The sequence below is a fragment of the Ischnura elegans genome, chromosome 8, assembly GCF_921293095.1.
Source record: "Ischnura elegans chromosome 8, ioIscEleg1.1, whole genome shotgun sequence".
In the NCBI taxonomy this organism is placed as follows: domain Eukaryota; kingdom Metazoa; phylum Arthropoda; class Insecta; order Odonata; family Coenagrionidae; genus Ischnura; species Ischnura elegans.
The window spans coordinates 65,172,558-65,192,816 of record NC_060253.1 but is presented as its reverse complement, the minus strand read 5'-3'; positions in this window follow the sequence as shown (position 1 = coordinate 65,192,816).

The window sequence follows — 20,259 nt, the reverse complement described above, 5'->3', positions numbered from 1 at the left end:
AAAATAAATCTTTGCAAAAAAAACTACGTTTTTTGCGGTCTAAAAAGAATACATGTAAATTTCAGTTGAATAAAAAATTCAATGAAAATTGATTTTTGACAATTGTTTTTACTCTGTATCATTCTTATTCCTTTAAATGATCGCAGCGCTGCCATCGGATTTTGGTGGCCATTAAAAAAAAACTATGATCATACTTAATTATAAAGTCTGAATGATGATGAAAACAAAGTTTAATCATAATAAAATTGTTATTTTATTGAATTTTAATCTCGTTCTTTGTCATACTGAAAATTTCAGATTGATAGGCAATCGGAAAGTGGGTTAAATTTGAGTTGCAAGATTTATCTCGGAAAAGATGACGAACAACAAAACGAGTTTATAAAAACGATATAAAATAGCCACGAGCCGGTTTTCGTAACATAGTTATATCTTCAGGTGCCTGACTAGGTGTCTGACCAGGCTTCTTACTCAGGACAATGGCGTGGGGTTGAAAAAAATAATTTTCCAAGTGATGACGAAAGAAGACGCGAAACATGGTCGTTAATGACGATACTAAAAGAAACAGACTATTTTGGCAACCAAGTAGGTGTTTTCCTTTAAATAAAACTAACTATCTATGTAGACGAGTAGGAAGACCAGGAAATCCTAAAAATATTACACAAAGAATGGGAGTATTGATATAAAGAATGATAACCAAATTGTGTAAGTATTGATATAGTATATTTGTTGATAGATTTAGTAGTACATTGTTTTTTCTATCTTGTCCTCTGTATTCAATATTAAAGCAGAGTATAAGTCTTGATGAATTTTAAGTGATATATTTTTCCGAAGTTTTGGTACATTTATACACTTTCATGAGGGCTTGGAATGTTAATGAGAACATTATTTTGTTACTATAATAAGCGTATAAGGTTTTAAAAATGTTTTTTTAATTATACAAAAAAAGAAAAGATTTTCATTTGTAAATAAATAAAATAAATTTACAGATGAATTTCTTTTCTTATTTTGTTTTTATTTATTGTCATAAAAAACATAGTTGGACCCTATAAATTCAGCTATAAGTGAATTAAATAAAGGAGATTCGGAGGGAAGAAGAATGTGATTTGCGGCTTTCGTTGAGAGAGACCATTGTGCAGCATTTGAAGGGGAGAGAGTCTATGTATCACGGAGTCGATAGAAAAGGAAGAGGACGACGGAGAATAAAAAAAGGGAGAAGGGCCAGCGTTGAGAAATATTATTATTCTCCAAGTTATTTCGAAAGAAGAAGAGAAACATGGTCGTTCGTTACAAATGCTGAAAGAATCAGATTAATTTGGTTACAAAGAAAATATGGAAAATAACAGCATAAAACTTTAAGTTCACTTGTATATTTCAGGAGGCACGTCCCAGGGTTTCATAACATATCTACATCTTAAGGCTCCCGGATACCTAGTCCAAAAACTGCGCTGCAGACGTTTGGGCAGATTCGTCTGAGGCCTCTGTTATTCTATGCACATAGCATTTGAATGCTTATTTACGAAGAAGAAACATGGATATTTAAAAAGATCGTCGTAATTTTTCATTTCTCGTTTTTCATACTGCAATATTGACCACGGAAAAACACAAAATTCGGCAAAATTGGCTGCCTGCTACGGCGTGTAAAATGACGGAACCCAAAATGTTTTACAGTCTTTTTAAACGATAATCCTTTATCGGCGTCTGATTGGGTGCCTGACTCAGGCGTCTGAGGTCACCTGAAGATATGACTACGTCATTATATCTGGATCGTGCTTTTTAAATATACAAGTGAACGAAACAAAGTTTTCTTCTTTTATTTTATATAATGGAAATGTTACACACAGTTACGCATACAGGTATTCGTTATGCGATAAAAGGGTATCTTTAAACAAAAGGGTATCTTTAAAGGGTATATTTAAACAAAACTATCCCGTTACACGAGAATATTCGAACATGGATATGGTATCTTTTTATATTCACCTTTAAAAAAATATACTTTCGATATGAAACAAATATATATAGGGTGTGGTTATTGATTCCGAAAATTTTGTGTCAAATGACTTGAGAAACAGTTGTGAATATTGTAACTTTTTAAAATCTTCGCTGCTTTATAAACAAATAATTCCAATACAATTCGAAACAAACTCTATATTTTGAAACTTAGAGCATAAAACCAACATCAAAAGCCACCATGAAATCACAATTCCATTTATATCTACCACCACCACTCTTCTGAACCACCGCCATGAACTTCATCAGCGTGGATCCTGAGTTCCGCCGTATTCCCCTCCTCCCGCTCTCTTCTCCTCTCGTAGGCGCCTCCCCTTCTCTGCTTTCTCTTCCTTTCTCTGCTACACCGCCACCTTTCTTAGTCCCTCTCCCGATCCTTCCTTAAAACACCTCTGCCTCCTTCAACTCTCTATACACCACTTCCCTTTTCCTTCACAACAATCCCTCACTACCATTGTCAGTTTTAAATTATATAAAAACAATATGGTGGCTTGTTTATGTTATGTTACAATATAAAGATTCATTACGTAAGCAATGAATTTACACTATGCTGAGTAGCAAAAGTCAAAAGTTAAATATTCGATCTTAGTTACAATTATGTCAGTACGGACACAAAAATAAATTATAATTACTAAATACCCGACTGCGAAAGCCGCGCAAAATTTTAATAGTTAAGTTGAAGAATACTTAATGACTATTAGGCTGCAAGTTTTCACAGTAACATTTAAAAATGATGAATATACTGATTTAATGGAGAATTTTAAAACCTATGGCATTGAAATGACTTTTTATCCCGATATTTAAAGAAATTTTCGATGTAGCCAAGATATCTCATTCTCTTTTACTCATGTTCAGGCAAAAACCCTCTCTCCACGAAAAAAATCACACCAATTGGAAAGCGCAATGGAGTAGAGATTTCCTTTCCGATCCACTTCATCTCCATTACCCTCCCCATTCTCAGTCTTTTGAGCGACTTCATTCACTTCCAGGTCCGGAATCCCTTTGAAAAAGTAGGTTCCATTCTTCCCCATGATCGACTAAAATGACGTTATCAAAACATCACACATGCACTGAGTGTCACTAATTGATACGCAAGCTTCGAAATGACACAGCCTTGCAGAGAAATAAAACCGATAAAAATGGATGGTACAGTTGGTCTATTCATAAATAACCAAGTTGAATTTTTATACGAATGCAGATAACAGCTATCATTTGTAGGAGATAAAATGTAAAAATATTTATAGTATGCAGAGCAGACTTCTTTTTTCTTGCATTCGAAGAGTATTGTTAAAATCGCACTACGAGTTTATAACGTAAACGATTTCAGGAGATGTAAGAAAACTAATCTCACCTGGGAAATTTATATACTCTCATGGTTTATCCTATAACAAGATCAAAATAACACAGGTCTGTGGAAAAACAAAGACGCTAAAAAAGATAAAACAGTTGGTGTATTCATAAATAAACAAATTAAATTTTTAAATGAATGCAGAAAACAGCCATCATATTGTGAGGCATAAAACTTACAGTTTATTTATTAATTAAACGTACAGTTATTTATCGTATGGAGAGCAGACTTCTGTTTACTCCCATTCGAAGAGCATTGTAAAAATCGCACTACGAATTCCTGTGTAGATTATTTTAGGCAATGACAGAAAGCCATTCTCACTTGAGAAATGTATATACTCTCATAGTTTATCTTATGGAAAAATTCACCGATGTAAATTAAAAACTGCTTATTCAATGTAGAGGGTTATATTTCAAAATTCCATTTATTACATAAATTATCTTTAATCCACTCATGTTAACACATGCGGTCGGTACTATCATATAGAAGGCAAGAATCTAAGCAAGCTATAATTATAAATACGGCAGATTATGTCCATTAGGCCTCAAAATTCCAATGGAGTTACTGCAACTCGCTCGCACCATAGCCAATGTAAAACAATCGATATGAAGTTTTTTTTTCGATATCAGCATTGCATTAAAGGCATCCATTTCGAAAGTACGCCATTAGTATTAATAATATAATTTAAAATTATTTATCTCATTTTACTCAGCGCAATGGACCATTAAGATATTCGTTGCTATATTTATATCGCGGTTTTATATAGTAAAGATGGAAGCAGTCATTTAGAGATTATTTTGCGATTACCATTCAGGCCCATGATTGTTTCTATCAGCGCCATCCTATGATTCTCAAAAATCATGATTTTTTAAAATAATTTTTTTTATTCACCGATTGTTTTGATAATAATTTTATACATTTGCACATAAGGAAATTCAAGAGCTCTGTATGATTATTTCACAAAAGCATTTATTCAGTGGATTTAATAAGAGGCGGTATAGGTTAGGAATTATATTTTAAATGCTCTTGAATGGAAAAGAATTCTGTTGAAAGGCTTGATCCATCTACTATTTTTATCGGGAACATACTCATACTGCACCAAGTATTAGGATGTTCTGCCAAAAAGAGACATTCTCGCTATTATTATCATTTTGACTAAGGTAGACCTATTGTCAGAAAAGTTTAAAAAGAGAATTCTGGAATTTTTAAGACAAAAAAAAACAAAGCAAACAAAACCTATTACTATGAAAACGGTTTTGCGTTTCTTAATATGAGGATTATATGGGCATTGAAAAGAATAGCAGGCACTTATTCCATTAAAATGGCGTGGAAATAGCATTTTAATCTAATACAACGGTCAAGTGGGACACCTTTGGCCCCTTCCAGGTAACTTTCGCCCAGAGGCGTAAAAAGATTCATATTTCTGTATTTTGCCATTTCCTTTGCGATATTAGCTTAGTTCTGGCATCAGTCGACAGCTAGTAGAACTGGCTTCACTCCTGATTTAGCTGGGATTTTAGTTCCATAGAAGGAGGTTTGAACATTAACTGGTTTTATAAACATTGATGCAATTCAATTTATGATTTTTCCCAGCAGAAATCTTGTTTATTTATTTTTCAGTCTTACCCGAATAAAACAAATTTAAAGGTTTAAAGCAAGGAACACTTGAAAAGAGTACGCTAGGAGATATTTTTGTGGTTTATCTTTGCTCCAACTTATGGTTTAGAACTATATTTTCATGCTTTTATTCTGATTGGGCAAAATTTACCCCGATTCAAGAAACCTTTGGCCCAAATTTTTGCTAAAAAATCCTCGTTGTTAAAATTTTTAGAGGTACAGAAACAGCCATAAATTGAAGGAAAGTATTAATTAATCGTATTAATTAATGGAGTCTTTCAAAAAAGTAGTCAATACGATGAATGGACATGAGCATAGATATGGAGAATCGAGCGAAGGTGAAATGCTTGAACAACAGGACAGATGAATAACTAAAAAAGGTACCCGTCAGTGTTATAGTCGGGGTTGAGAAGGAAATCAGTTTGGCCGCATACAAACGGCGGATTTTCCCGTAAATAAAGATAGAGGTCCGCTCGGATTACGGTCCGTGCACGCTAGCTAGCCACATTACTTGCTCCCGCAAAACCTAATCCCATCCTCTAGTTTCCCTGAAAAGCAATTTTACCTCCTTCCCCGAAAGCCGTGACGGATTACAACCGCTGGCCTCGCTAGTGTACCAGGGAAATCGCAACGCTGTGTGCGCGCTAGAATTTTGCCCCGGTCAAAGAAACGGTTCACGAAGTTAATGAGTTCAACTAAAATAGGACCTTTTGGATCTGCTGTGGGAAAAGTGCATTTGTAAACAAACCAACTATCACTCAGCTTGCAGTCTCATGCTTTTAAAATGGACAATTACAAGTGGAAAATAAAACTTATTCAAACTTCTATCATCTCTCAGTGGGGAGGATTGCTACTAATGATCAGTTTATATCCGCTACAGATATCCGATACACGACTTTTAAAGGTATTTTCCTTTGCCTTTGATTTATCCAACAAAGCCTTATTATTTCCTTTTAATTTTTATTTTAAATAAAATGGTACATCAAGACTGCCAATTCAGAGCACACTAATAACAAATAAAATTGAAACTAAGGTAATCACCATTACATAGCAATCCGTAACAAAACAAATCAATAACAACAAACAGATTGAAATGGCCATAGCCTCAATATTTAGCAAGTTATATTGTCATTTTGCTCTGAATGAAATGATTTCAAGTGAGTAAAATTTAAGTATTTCAGTAAGCAAGCATTTTGATCTATATCAAAAACGGGTCAATGTTAATCGGGAGAGAATTAATCATGACGGAAAGTCCGAAGAATTGAGAGCGCTTAGTTACAGATAATTTCTGTCATAACTGCAATATGAATTGAATCTATATTCCGAGTTACTACTGGAGTTATATACTTTCCACTGATCTCACGCACCATCGATTTCATTTTCAATTAGTGTTACGCTATCTTTATATTTCTTTCCTATGTCATTAACTTTGAATTGAACTAATTCTTCCGACATGCACGTACAGAGTCTGACATTAAAATATCGTAAATATAAAAGGCTTTTAAAAATTTAAACCTTTCCAATCATTTTCGCCAAAATTTAATAAGAATTCAGCTGGTGAAGTGACAACTTTTTTTAAACTAACTCCAACGACGTCTTTCAAAGCGAGAACATATACTTTCAATTAGTCTCAAAGTTTACAGATCATCCAGCGCTAATGAAGTGTAAATTTTCATGATGAGGTGTAAATTATCATTCCTAAACGACAACGATATCTTTCAATATACATATTCTTTATAAAAAAACATTCTTTTCAACAATGTCAAACTTTAGAATACATTAGGAAACATTTTCCTCCTTTTCCGCAAAATAACGTTTTCAGGACAATTTCAGAGAAGCCTTAAAAGTCTCCACTGCCAAAGAAACGGGAAATTTCCACTTCGGTATTCAGCATTTTATCTCGGCACAGAGCTTCGGAATCCATTTTTGGTAGCGAAATATTTTTAGGATGAAAGGGATCTATGTGAGGGTGATATTTATTCATTTTTTTCGTCGCTGCCAACCTAAAAAAAAGGTAAACCTTTGAAGGGGAAGTAAAGTTGGATTCACGCTACACAGACAGCTTTTATACCCAAAAATTTTGGCATGGACCGAGGAGTCCTCTCCGGCAAAACAAATGGGGATTTCAGATTAATGTGAAAGATATCAAAAGTAGTAGGGGGATGCGGTGATGTTACCAGCTAAACCTTTTGCCCTTGTCATAGCAACGGGTCCAGAGACAGGATACTGGGAGAGAGAGAGATGGGAAAAGAGAGAGAGAGGATCGTTTGAGAGCCGAACTCTTCGCCCGTGAGAATATGTATCATTCGAGATACCCCAAAAAGCCGTTTATCCATTCTCCCCCCAACTTCACGTATACACCGTTGTATCTTTTAAACATTGGCAGCCCACGGGTGATGCGCTATCCTACGTAATATCATGTGGCCAAACCAAACTTGGAAATGACAATGGATGAATTATAGACAGTAGCAATCGATTTGAATTTAACTAAGGTCTGTGATAATAACAAACTGATCTTTTAATAATAAATTTAATTTTATATTCGTATTTATAAGACAAGGCTAATGTTAATTAAAAATTGGGAAAAAAAATCTTGACCACGCAAAATGTTTTTTCTTTTTCTACTGGGAACACAAGATCCGAGCCAAGGGTGAAATAAGACAAAATAACGTGGTAGCTCAGGCAAAGAAGGAATTCTGCATGATAAAAAGTAGTTAAATGCCACATGGCATAAATGAAATTGCGCCATATTTAATCGTATTAAAATACACAGGGTGAGCATAAAGTCTTGCGCTGATCATATAAACTTATCGTATAATAACCTTTTTGACATATTAATTTAAATTTGATGCTCATACATAGGTCAGTGTAACTAGTTTTTTTAAAGACCGCTAACTTAAATAAGCTTCAACGTGTGCCCCTTTCGTAGCTCGGAGAATGGCGAAGCTATATTCCAGTTCCCGCTAGGTGTTTTGGAACATGTGTTCTGTAACAGCACTTACAGCAGCTAGTATCCTAGCCCTCAGTTCGTCGACGTCAGCAACGGGTGTGGTGAAGACTCTATCCTTGATATAGCCATTTAAATTTTAATTACTATGTCAAATGCAAAAATTAAATTTAAATTATTCTGCAATAAATTTTAATAATCAGGGCAATACTTTATGTTCAACGTGTATGTAAAAGGTAGCAATGGCAAAGTAGGGAGAACATAGAGAGCAAATAAATGATAAATATAGGATATGTTTTTGTTTCAAGCTAGGATTGGTAATTACTGGAGCAGAACGGGGGGGGTTGGTCAGGTGGGTTGCGAGGGTGGGAGATTTGGGAGAGTGATGAATATACATTGCCCACATGAGCCCACATATTGTCTGTATTTGATAATGGTGTAACAGCCGACACCGGTAATAAAATAGAAAGTATTCAGAAAATTGAGGAAGAAACAAAGTGTCTTCATTATTAATATCTTTCGAAATGAAAAAGTGCTTCTCGCACATCCCTACATGCTTTCTATGATGTCCTGATGGCATCTTGATGGGGTGTACGCTACTAAAGAATCCTCAACACCCTTCTCACGATACAGCAGCGGAGTGGGCCGGAGGAGAGACTCCAAGTTTTCAACAATGGTTTTTCCCAGCAGCTTTATCTCTCGCGGAGCCAAAAAAAAGAAGATAAAAACAAGGGATAAGTATTGCGCGAAAGAAGGGAAAGTTATCGATGCCGAAGGTTCCAACATATTTGAATATTTAATCGGATTTTTTTTCCGAAGGAAAACTTTCCATCTAGAGTGCTATAAACTCTCTTGACACTAAAAATGTTCCTCAAAACTTTGGATACACTGATACAGTGGAGAAAAAGTGATAGTGTGGTTCAACTAGAAACTCCCAAGGATAGTGATTCCAAGAAAGAAACTAACTGCGGTGAATATGTAAAATTATTCCCTTTATTACCGAGTCATGCAATTTGATAAAATGGTGAAAAATGCAATAGCGTGCCTCCAGTAGGAATTTCCACGGATAGCGATGCCAAAAAATATAGAACTGTGTTGAATAGGTAAAAATATTGCTAATATTTCTCAATTAAGCAATTTGATAATCTGGAATTCGGAGATATTTGCCCTTTGCCCATGCGAATACAAGACATGATATCACGAAACGGCATAAAATTTAAGCTTTGAACCTTTTTTTGCGCATACCTGTGATGCATTAGTTAGTTCAATTTATAAAGACTTCTTACTCCCTAAAATATAGCTACGGTAAAATCGATAGCTTTGCTCTCTAGTAAACGGGATAAAACATTCAGAATGTCCACAGAAACGAAGTAAAAACCACGCTTCGAGAGACATTTAAATCCTGTTAACTTCGTCGAAACTTCCAGCAGGCATAGAAGCAGTTGCAGATGAGTCGTGAGTTTTGGAAGTCTTATAATGTAAAATATTGTCAATGCTTGGAAAGATGGTAAATGCTCCACTGGGCAAAAGGCCGTGGGATAGGAACTGCAACTGGGTTTGAAGGTTTTGAGGACGATAAGGAGGGCACTAATGAGGAAATTGTTGAACTTGCAAAGGATCAGAAGGAAGGCCAGGAAAGGGCATAACCGGATAAAGAGGGTGAAAAGTCCCCCCTCCCGGATTTTTCCCGTACTTGGGGTATGCAATTTGGGATCAAATAGGACAAACCTCCCCACATTTACAGCACGCTAGAGGCCCACCAGGGCCGGCTAGATCGAAAATACGATTTTCAATCTTTTTTTAATATCTCGGTCAAGAAGCCATATTTTTTAATGCTGTTTGCGGCATTTGAGACCTTATTTAATGGAGCTAATTTCCAATTGTTTTCAAGAACTTTGAGCGAGACAAGAAGATATGGCGATGATTTGAAAATTTCTAACGCATGTTTTTATAAAATATGTTTGAGAGGGCCAAAAAGAAAAAACGTTTTCTGGAGGTGTTTTTTAATACCTTTCGGCTCTATGCTCCGTCCCTCCACAACACCCCTTTTTATTTATTATAGTATTCTACCGATTAAGGTGCGCACCACAGGAACAGAATTGTATGGATACTGGTGCCGAAAATGGCTACTCTGCCCTTGAAAACGCCTGAGTATGCCAAAAAGAATTTCCCGGCCTCCAACCCCCTTCGTCACTCCTTTCAAACGTTAGAATTGGTTTGATTTTACAGTATTAAACGCAGCATGAGAATTTATTGAACTTTTTCAATGTCCTCCTTATCAGATATAAATTCATTGAAATTACCTCGCCTATGCTAAACCATTGGGATTAAATCATAAGTTGATGATAGCTGTTTGCTGAAATGAAAAAAATAATGGGTTTCAACTTTTTTCCAGTTGACATACAAATAAAAAAATCTGGTGAACAGTATCTAGCCAAACAGATGAATTTTCGGTGAATTTTCACTACACAATTTTATATTGACTACAGGATGTCAATGAAAATCGGTCTAAAGGTTATTCGTCGTCCTCTGACTATTCATTGATACATGTTATTATATTGTCCGTCAAAACAATTCTAGTTAAAATCACGGCCGGTCTTGCGATTTTATATTGGTGCGTACCATTGGATAAATGATAAACTGTTGCTGCTATATGAGCGCAACATCGTATTCTTCTATTTCCATTACCACAATCACAGCAATATGTCAATATGCTGCCTCATACGATGCCATTCGCTGTAATTATATTCTAAATAAAAATTATAGTTCGTTGTATTTCAATAATATTTTTCCTTAATATTACCATTAACCAACCCGTCTTAATTTAGCCACGAATCACAATTGATTCAATTCTTTCGTCGTTAACTGAGCTCGCTTGCCTTTCAACGTTGGCATCAGCACGCTGAACTCTAAATCATCTTCTAAATATGACACAACATCCCGAAATCCTCTATCCAGAATCAAAATGTCACCCTTTTTCATGAAATTTTTCATTGGATATGCCGATTGCAAGATTGATTTAGAGAATCGGCATCATTTTGATTGGCCAAAAAAGGTCCGGGCATATAAACCACAACCCATCAAGGGTAAAAATAGGGAATGTTTACAAAGGGGAATTAGTACTGCTCATGTTTCCGGTTTGCAGCTTGAAAATCAAAAACTATCAGCCCTTAAGTAACTAACCAAACATCCCAATTCTAGTCGACGTTACTCAGTTACTTGGTCCCGTGAAAAACCAGTACTAAGCTTGCGGACAATCAGTTCTCTGGAAAATGGAAGTCACAAAGTTTCGCCGTCAAACTGCGGTTAGATAAATCTGCGACTTTGTCCACAAATAGACTAATTTTAGAAACATGCAAGGAAAAACGTATGCAATAGATACGGAATTGGTAATTTAATAGGTAAAAACCACTTATCATGTAGATAATCTTTACAGACACATTTTTGAAAGGAATTATCAACCTCCTCTCACCTGCAATCTAGCTTCTACGGTAAAAGGATGAAGAAAATTTATAGCGGTACATCCACAAATGATAAAACACTTGTTCGTAGATACAACGTGGGGTAAACTCAAATCGAGCTCATTTTCTTAATCTATATTCTTAAATTCCAGCAGTTTTTGAAGGCCCTGAAGCCATTTTTAATCGCATATTTTTAATCGAATTTTTCGCGATGTTCCACCACCTAAAATTATTTTTTCAATACGCCAGCCGAAAGGTATTAAAAAACACCTCCAGAAAACGTTTTTTCTTTTTGGCCCTCTCAAACATATTTTATAAAAACATGCGTTAGAAATTTTCAAATCATCGCCATATCTTCTTGTCTCGCTCAAAGTTCTTGAAAACAATTGGAAATCAGCTCCATTAAATAAGGTCTCAAATGCCGCAAACAGCATTAAAAAATATGGCTTCTTGACCGAGATATTAAAAAAAGATTGAAAATCGTATTTTCGATCTAGCCGGCCCTGGTGGGCCTCTAGCGAGCTGGAAATGTGGGGATGCTTGTCCTATTTGATCCCAAATCGCATACCCCAAGTACGGGAAAAATCCGGGAGGGGGGACTTTTCACCCCCTTTATCCGGCTATGCCCTTTCTCATGATCATGTGGAGGAGCGGAGAGGAATTGTCAACAGAGGATCTGCAAAATCTTGAAAGACAGGGGGATTTGGAAGAAGCCAAGTAAGATTTCGAGGAAGTCGATGTAAACCAGTGAATGGAATCTATTAGTCATTGATGGGATGAAGAATAGATAGTAATTCTTTAGAGTGATCAGAGGAAACTTGATTAAGAATAATAGATAAACTTACTATCATGGGTAAAATTTAACTCTGCGACGAGGAAAGACAGGGAGCAACATGGCCACCCCACGGGACTCAACAGAAGGACCAGAGAGAAGATGGACTCGGGTGGAATCGCTTGAATAAGCCATCGTCATCCAATAAACCCAATGGCCAAAGAAATTGCTTCGGTTCTTCCAGCTCATTCCCCGATCCCGGTTGATGGTATTAAAGGCGCAATGGAACTGAATGTAGCTTCGGTAACCGAAGCTCTAGACCTTAAAACGAGAAGATCAAGATTTCCTTCATCGTCGCATTTGGAGCGCGTGAAAGCATCATATTTCTCTACAAAGTCCTCAATGCTTTTTAAGGCCTATTTAAGTCTTTACTTGGTACTTCGATATTAACGAAAGAGTGGAAGAATAAAGAACGAATATCTTTATCTGCGTAAGGGTGGATGGCGATATTTGATAGAACTGTGTAAAAAGGAAACTTAATCATAGATAGACTAATACTGTATCTGTGATTATGTTTCCCGAAAATATTTATAGTTTCCAGAAGGCATTAGAAATTTTTAGCACTATTTTTCCTTCAGCATATTGATAAAAAACTTAGAGTAAGTGGATACGAGAAACTTTAAAAAATATTGGTAAGGTGGTGGGGGATTTGAATAGTCAAGATGCTTGGTAAAATCTGGGCTCAAAGTGAAACGTAATACCTCATTACTGATATAACTACAGGCAGGCGCAAAAATGATAAGTGCATTCATTAATAAAGAAGACAAACTGAAGCGAAAGTTGTCCAATCCAGCACAATAAGGTAATTGACAATCTATATTTCGGTTACCCAAATCCTACTCTCACAACAAGAATTTCAACTTAGAATGAAATTGATGTACGACATAACGACAGGTAAAATTTGGTCACAATTATAAATTTTGTCCCTAAAAGTCATATTTTTGAGATTATCAAATGCAATATTATTTTATTTATGTAGTTCCGGGGGAAATTAGTTTCCCAAGAGTTCTTGGCGATGTTTGATTTTATTCATCATTTTACTGGGAGAAGTTTTTGCACATTTGCTGCGTGATATTTTTCATACTCATCAAGGAAGAAAATTTTGGAAACTCCTGCCACTCCACTAAGTTAAAGTTGATATAAGCTCAAAGAATACATGGATATGGGAATAATTTTGAAATTATATGATTAAAAGTTCTTAGTCACGGCAATATTGGTGAGGTGGAAAAAGTCGAAACCTCATTCATTTAAGTTTTTATGTACCAAAGTTAATGATATAAAACAAACGATATGTCAATATAAGAGAGGGCCAATCTGGCATTAACAGGCAATATCATTTTAAAATTACTACACAATTTTCGTCCCTCACAAAATTATTCATCTCTGTAACAGCTAATAAGGTTAATTCTTATTTAGAATAATGAAGAATGTATGGTGTACACTGATCAAGTGCGATAATTTTTCCATGTGCATCAATTCCATCCACTTATTCATAGAGATTGCAAATATAGGTCCAATTAATTAGTTGAAGAATAAATAATGTATTAAAAGTTCCAAATAATGTGTTAAAAGTGGAAATCCATCAATCATGTGTCAGCGATCACAAGGTAACAACAGTTACGTATTAAATCAGGTTTACGTAGGATCAACCCAGCACCACTGTCAGTGCAAACTAAAAACACCGTTTCTCTCAGCACTAAAGGGGACAGCTCCTAGCGCGAGCAGGGGCATAACAGCTCCCCATTAATTGGAAGCGTTCAGTCCGGTCACAAAACAAATCGATGCACTCCTTTTAACCAGCCTAACGAGGTAACGGCCAGGACGACGTGGCACGTTCCATCACCCTTTTTTTTCCCCTTCCTCTACTGCATACATGACGGGACAGTTTTGAGAGGACCAGGAAATAATAATGGGTGATTCTGCGGTCTCTCATACCCTATGTCGACAAACAAGTTGCGCCAAATGATTTAATGGCACCTCACGCAATTGGAGCCGGCCTATTTATGATAGTTGACAGACGATGCATCCACAGGCGCATGCGCAGTGGACCGGCAAATGGGGTGGGTGCTGTTTTGTACAATGTTATGATTCAATTAAATCTCCGGAAGGCATCGGAAATCACCAACAAAACTCGAGAGCTTGGTCTCCTGCAAATGGCAAAAGAGAAATATTTCACAGGAACGGTATAATGAAAAAAAATTCCTCGAGTATAGGCCATATAAAAGTTTTTTTTGCCAACATTTCGGTTTATTTGAAAACCTTCCTCAGGGCTATGAACATAAAAATGAGAGGACAATAAAGTACAATAATATACAATGTTGATACATAAATAAAGGTTACAAAACAGTAAATTTTTTTGATGTGAGCCTAAAATTTGGGATGTTATGACACAAAATATTTTGGTGGCACCATATGGTACCGCTAGGCGTTACTATTAGTCGTAAAAGAATAAATTTTGCACCTAATGATTCAGAATTTCAATGAAATTTAGATAAATGATTACAACAAAAATCGCGCAAACTTTTTAATCCAGGCGTTACCGGGTTAATGAATTTGTATAAGTGCGAGTGAGGTAACTGTCATATAAGAAATTATCGTATAACTCAAAAAGTGTACTGGTTCTTGAGACCTGAGGGAAAATTCTTTAACGGAAATCAAAAACTAAATTATTCAAATCTGCTACTAAAGGTACCGAGTGGGTGTATATTTTTTCCTTTATTGTACTTGGTATAGTGCGAAGGCTTCCGCGGGCATTCCAGCGGGCATTCCAGCAGGCGTCTTCGACCTGAAGACGCGTGCTGGAATGCAGGAGAAGCTGTTGTCACCAACGCAACCACTACGCGGTGAAACCCGGAAAATGCAGCCTACTGTACTTGGTATATTTTGCACATAAATTTAAATATTCCTTCTTTTCTTGCATTATTACCAATCACCTTCTTAAACCAATGCCTTATATATGTATCTAAGATTGCGTCCTCGGGTTATTCATATTATTCAACTACAGATACAGATACAACAAGATTGAATGTTTAGTAATTGATATCCAAATGAAATCCAAAATTCTACCTAGCCCACCAATATATGCAATCCAATACCAATAGTTGTTTAGTAAATTGAATGAATTAAAATTCATAAACGACTTGAAAACTTTTTATTTGGATAACGATTCCTTTATTGAACTTATAATACACCAGCTAGGGTGCAAATTGCTATAATTATTTTACTAACTATACTTATGAATTATGAGGGTAAATTTCAGTAAATTATATAATAATACGCTTTAACGAAAACAAATGTAAGAATTCGTCCAAAGAGTCCTGAAGTTTGTTGTTACGAATGCGAGATAAATGAGGCTGGTATTAAATGGATAAAGAGAATCTGATGTGGAATCGCGACTTCTATGAAGAGACACTGTACGGAAACTGAACCGTCAGAGAAAAGCGGGTACAACGAGGACTGTACTCGTACACTGCATGAAAATCAAAACATTGCGTTTCGAAAAAAAGTATATTGGAAGCACCTAACTATAAGACTTTCAGCTCCAGGATGAAGAATATTCTCGTTGACTTCATTATTCTGTACTCCCTTTCCCAGAGCTTCCCAGAGTGGTCAATTAAGGGGGCCATAATTTGATCAATATCCGAACTTCTTTCAGGCTCAGAATATTCTCCTCGAAGGCTGCCTCTAACATCTTTCCCTTTAGATACTCTGCCCACGTAAGGGGCTTTTTGTTTCATATCCCATCCACTAAGTTACGAAGCTCATCGCTACGATTTAAAGAGATTCCGCGGCATGATTCGAGACTATTACTCAACGGCAAATGCTTCGCTTACCCTAAATTTGATGGCATTGGAATAGCAAAGAGCACTCACTTAATGCTAAGTACGAAAAAATTACTTTTTATGGAGAAAAAATTTCTCCAAGATGGTACATAGCCATCAATGCGGACATCAAATAAAGTTATAGCCAAAAAAAGTTAATATAGTGGCATTAAAAGTTTGGAGCGCTATAAAGAAAAACTTTTAATCAGAGTACGACCTTATTAAAGCATATGCATTCGATTTGTTGCATTACATATAACATTTAAAAGAGGCATTGTTGAGCACCCACAAAGAATTGATGCAAACGAGGGGCTCCAACATTTTTCCTATTAGTCGTTTAACGTCGACTCATTGGAAAAGGTAAAATGTCCTTCATAACTCATCCCTCTCGGTCTACCGAATTCGTATTTAATGACCTACGTGAGGAAGGAAAAAATAGCGATTCGCAATGTTTCTCGTGGTTAAATAAATATTCAAATAAACTACCACGAATGAATGCATATAACAGTTACACCATAAAAACAGATAAAATACATTTTTACCAAGGAAATGAATAGGTATTAAAATTGATACGCAAACGCGTTTGTCTAAATATGCAAAAAAGGTTGCATACTTTAAATTACGATCGTGAATATCTCAAAACATCCGTAATTAACGTTTGTGACAAAATACGAGGCATATTCATAAAGAAATGGCCGTTTGGTCACAGGAAACAATATGCTCATATGAAACACATTTTATTGGCACTTTTAGTTAGCTACAAACCTACTTCACTTCTCTAAATAATCGCCGTTCACTCATAAGCATTTTCGTACCGCTGCACCAGCTTCTTTAACCTATCTACATAGAATAACGCCGCCTGAGAGTTGATACAATTGACAATGCCGTTCTTGAGTTCCTCTTCGGTTTCGAAACGTTGTCCACCGAGCCACTGTTTCGACTTGGTTTCACGGGACCATTGTCTAACATTTCCTTCACTCATAACTGTAGGTCCATAAACTAGGCATAACTACCGATGAATTTCAGCAGCCGACAATGGGGAACATGCATGAAATTTATTCATCAAGCTAGTAAATCTCATTGAATAGACAATTTTCTCACGAGTCCAAATATGTAAGTCAAAGCTCTCCTAGCCCTCCACAAACGTCATCAAATGCTTATTAAAAGTGCTCGAATATCGCTTGATGTCACGTGACCTGAAACGCCTTCTGACGTCATCGCACGGTACACCATTCAATTTGCTAATAGAGTAGAAGGGCAGTGTCTTGATTGCAAGATATCGAAGTAAAAATCATCAACGAGCTTTGTAGAAGTTCCTCGAAGGAAAAATTGACTAAAGAGGGATGTAAGAAAGCACAATACGACAGTTTACTTTTGGTCGACTTCCATATGGCGGCTGCTTTTCTGAAAAATAGTGATTGCTTCCAAATCTCACCAAACAATCCCCTTCATTTGTTTTAATAGCGCCTTGGCAACAATCTGCTATTTGACGTTGAAACAACAATTATTTTTGCCAAATTTGCGTTTGAGTACCTGCATAGATCGATGTTCTATCCACTTCCTCATTCTGTCATCAGTGGATACCGTGCCGTGACGTCACGCCCCGATGACGTCGTGTTTTCAAGCAGCCGATGAAGATTAATTTTCAAAGCCTCATAACGCAGCTAATAAACATTGTTCATCCGCGAAAATTTCGGCGATTATATTTGAGGTATGGACCTTTTTATTCTAGTACTTTTAAAAAATTGTGCATGTTCCCCATTCTTTTTCGTGCAAGAATCGTAAGATAGACAGAACGCACTTCACAGCTGGCTGGATCAACGATTGTCGCGTACTTTGTTATTTGCATGCATGGGCAAGCAAACGACTTCTGACACAAAACAAATGCTGCTATATTTTCTTAATGAATCAGTATATGGCATTGCGGGAGTAAATGTGTTCTTTAGAGCCAATATTTAAATATTATTACCATTATACAAATAAATCCCGAGGTAAGGAAAGAAAGGGATAGGAACATATAATAGAAAAAAGACGAGGACAACGGTGCTGTGGTAGATGGAAAAAGCCAGAAATCGGAGGGTAAAAATGCTACCTGACTGGGACAGTTATTATTATTATTATTATTATTAGACATTGCTGCAAGTAGACTATTGCCTGGTGGCAGCATTAGATGTATACGCATGAATAACAAATGCACCTATCTAATACAGAGTTTAGAAATGGAAAAGACACCCATGGTATAAAATAATACATTAATTCTAATCTCACTTCCACAAAGAATTTAACATTTTCCCAATACAAGCAAACGGCCCTCTTTTTATGAATATGCCTCGTATAACTTACAAAGGGAGACCACGAAACTTGCTCCGTCTTTTTCAATGCCGTATTTTTTATGGCCTTCGGAATGGTGAACACATCCCTGAACTAGTAGTGATTCTGTTGAATGGGCCTTAGTTTGGCTGTAATTAATTAATTTACATGAGGTACTTTTCACAAGCCAATTATAGTTTCATAATATCGCAACAGCCAGTAGATGGGTCAGGTGGGATAGTGGTAGCGTTTCAGGCTACCACCCAGGGGACCAGGCCCACCAACAAATGTCATTTCTTCGAAAAAAGCCACTGTTAATCTCTCGGTATGTTTTTGAGGAGAGTAGCAAGTGGAGCCTTCACTTCTCCACGTTGGAAATGGCACTGCTTAAATACCTAAATGCCATTATGATGATAAAAAATAGTCTCATATCTATGCTTGTCACAATTGAAATTAATGAAAAAGTTGACGCAGTATGATCACAATGAAGACAACAAAATATATAGTCGTCACAAAGCCCCAAACCCTGGTCCCCTGGGTGGTAGCATTAAACATTGCCACTACCCCAAGTGACCCATCTGCTGACTGGTGCCATATTATGAAACTATATGCGGCTTGTGAAAAGTACCTCATGTAAATTAATTAATTACAGCCAAACTAAGGCCCATTCAACGAAACCACTACTAGTTCAGGGATGTGTTCACCATTCCAAAGGCCATAAAAAATATGGAATTTAAAAAGGCGGAGCAAGTTTCGTGGTCTCCCCTTGTTAATGTTCCAGTGTATATTTGTAACCATCGTATAAAGATATAGTGTCAATTAGATGAATCACGACCAGAAAAATTAATAACTGCTTCCCTGCACAACCAACATTTCAAGAGCAACACCAACATTCACTGACGCACTAACCGATTCAGATAAAGTGTTTGAACTTACCCCAATGAGGTCACGAGCATGCTATTCCCACCCCCTCCGCCGAAACTTCTTTTGGCTCCGACATTGTTTTAGGGAAAGAGAAGCAACCCCTACTTCCTCGCCTTCCAAGCGAGATAAGCCTTCTAAACATTGCATAAGCCTCGTTTCTTATTCCAAGGGCGCAAAGTATAAAAAAAAGAGGAGAGCATCCACTTTGACTCTCGAGAAGAGAACACAAAAACTACTCCATCCGAGATTCTTTAATCGCCGAGGCGGGCCGAGGCGGGTCAAGGCGGGGAATTTTTCCAGCAAAAGTTTTCCGAAGCTGAAATCTTCGTGAAATATGAAGCATTTATACGCAGGGTAACGTCGCACTTAGAGCTGTAAAACGGCCCCAACTTATACTCGATTTGAATCGATTAAAAAAATAAAACACATCAACGATGAATTTACAACAACAATCATCCATTTTTCTATTAAAAATGAATAATTTCCCCATTAAATGTTTATCCAAACGCGACGAACGGAAAAGGTTGATTTTCACATGATTCAAGATTTACGAAATTTTGAAATCCGACAGTAGCAAAATTTTTTTCGGCAAAGGCCAAAAAGAAATCTTTTTCTACATATGATCATTGGGTTTTGTGCAAAATTAAATTTCACTCATTCCAGAGCCAATTGCAATTTAAACTAGTTTAGTCAACTGTTGGATTTCGTTGAACTAGATACGGTAGCTAAGGTTGCTTGAAACTAAAGGTTTAACTGATTATGAGGAGGTTGAGTTTATCCCAGGCTATGCCGAAGATGTAAGAACGGCAAGCATAAAGCTTTCAGTTCCCTGGGTCCTCCAAACAGTTTTCTTCATAATGTATTCACTCGGTACAAAAAAGCGGGACTCAATGATTGATAGCCAAACACTCTACCCACAAGGATACCATGCGCACTGGTTAAAAGAGGCATATGTATAAATAATACAAATTAAGATTACCTATAAATTACAG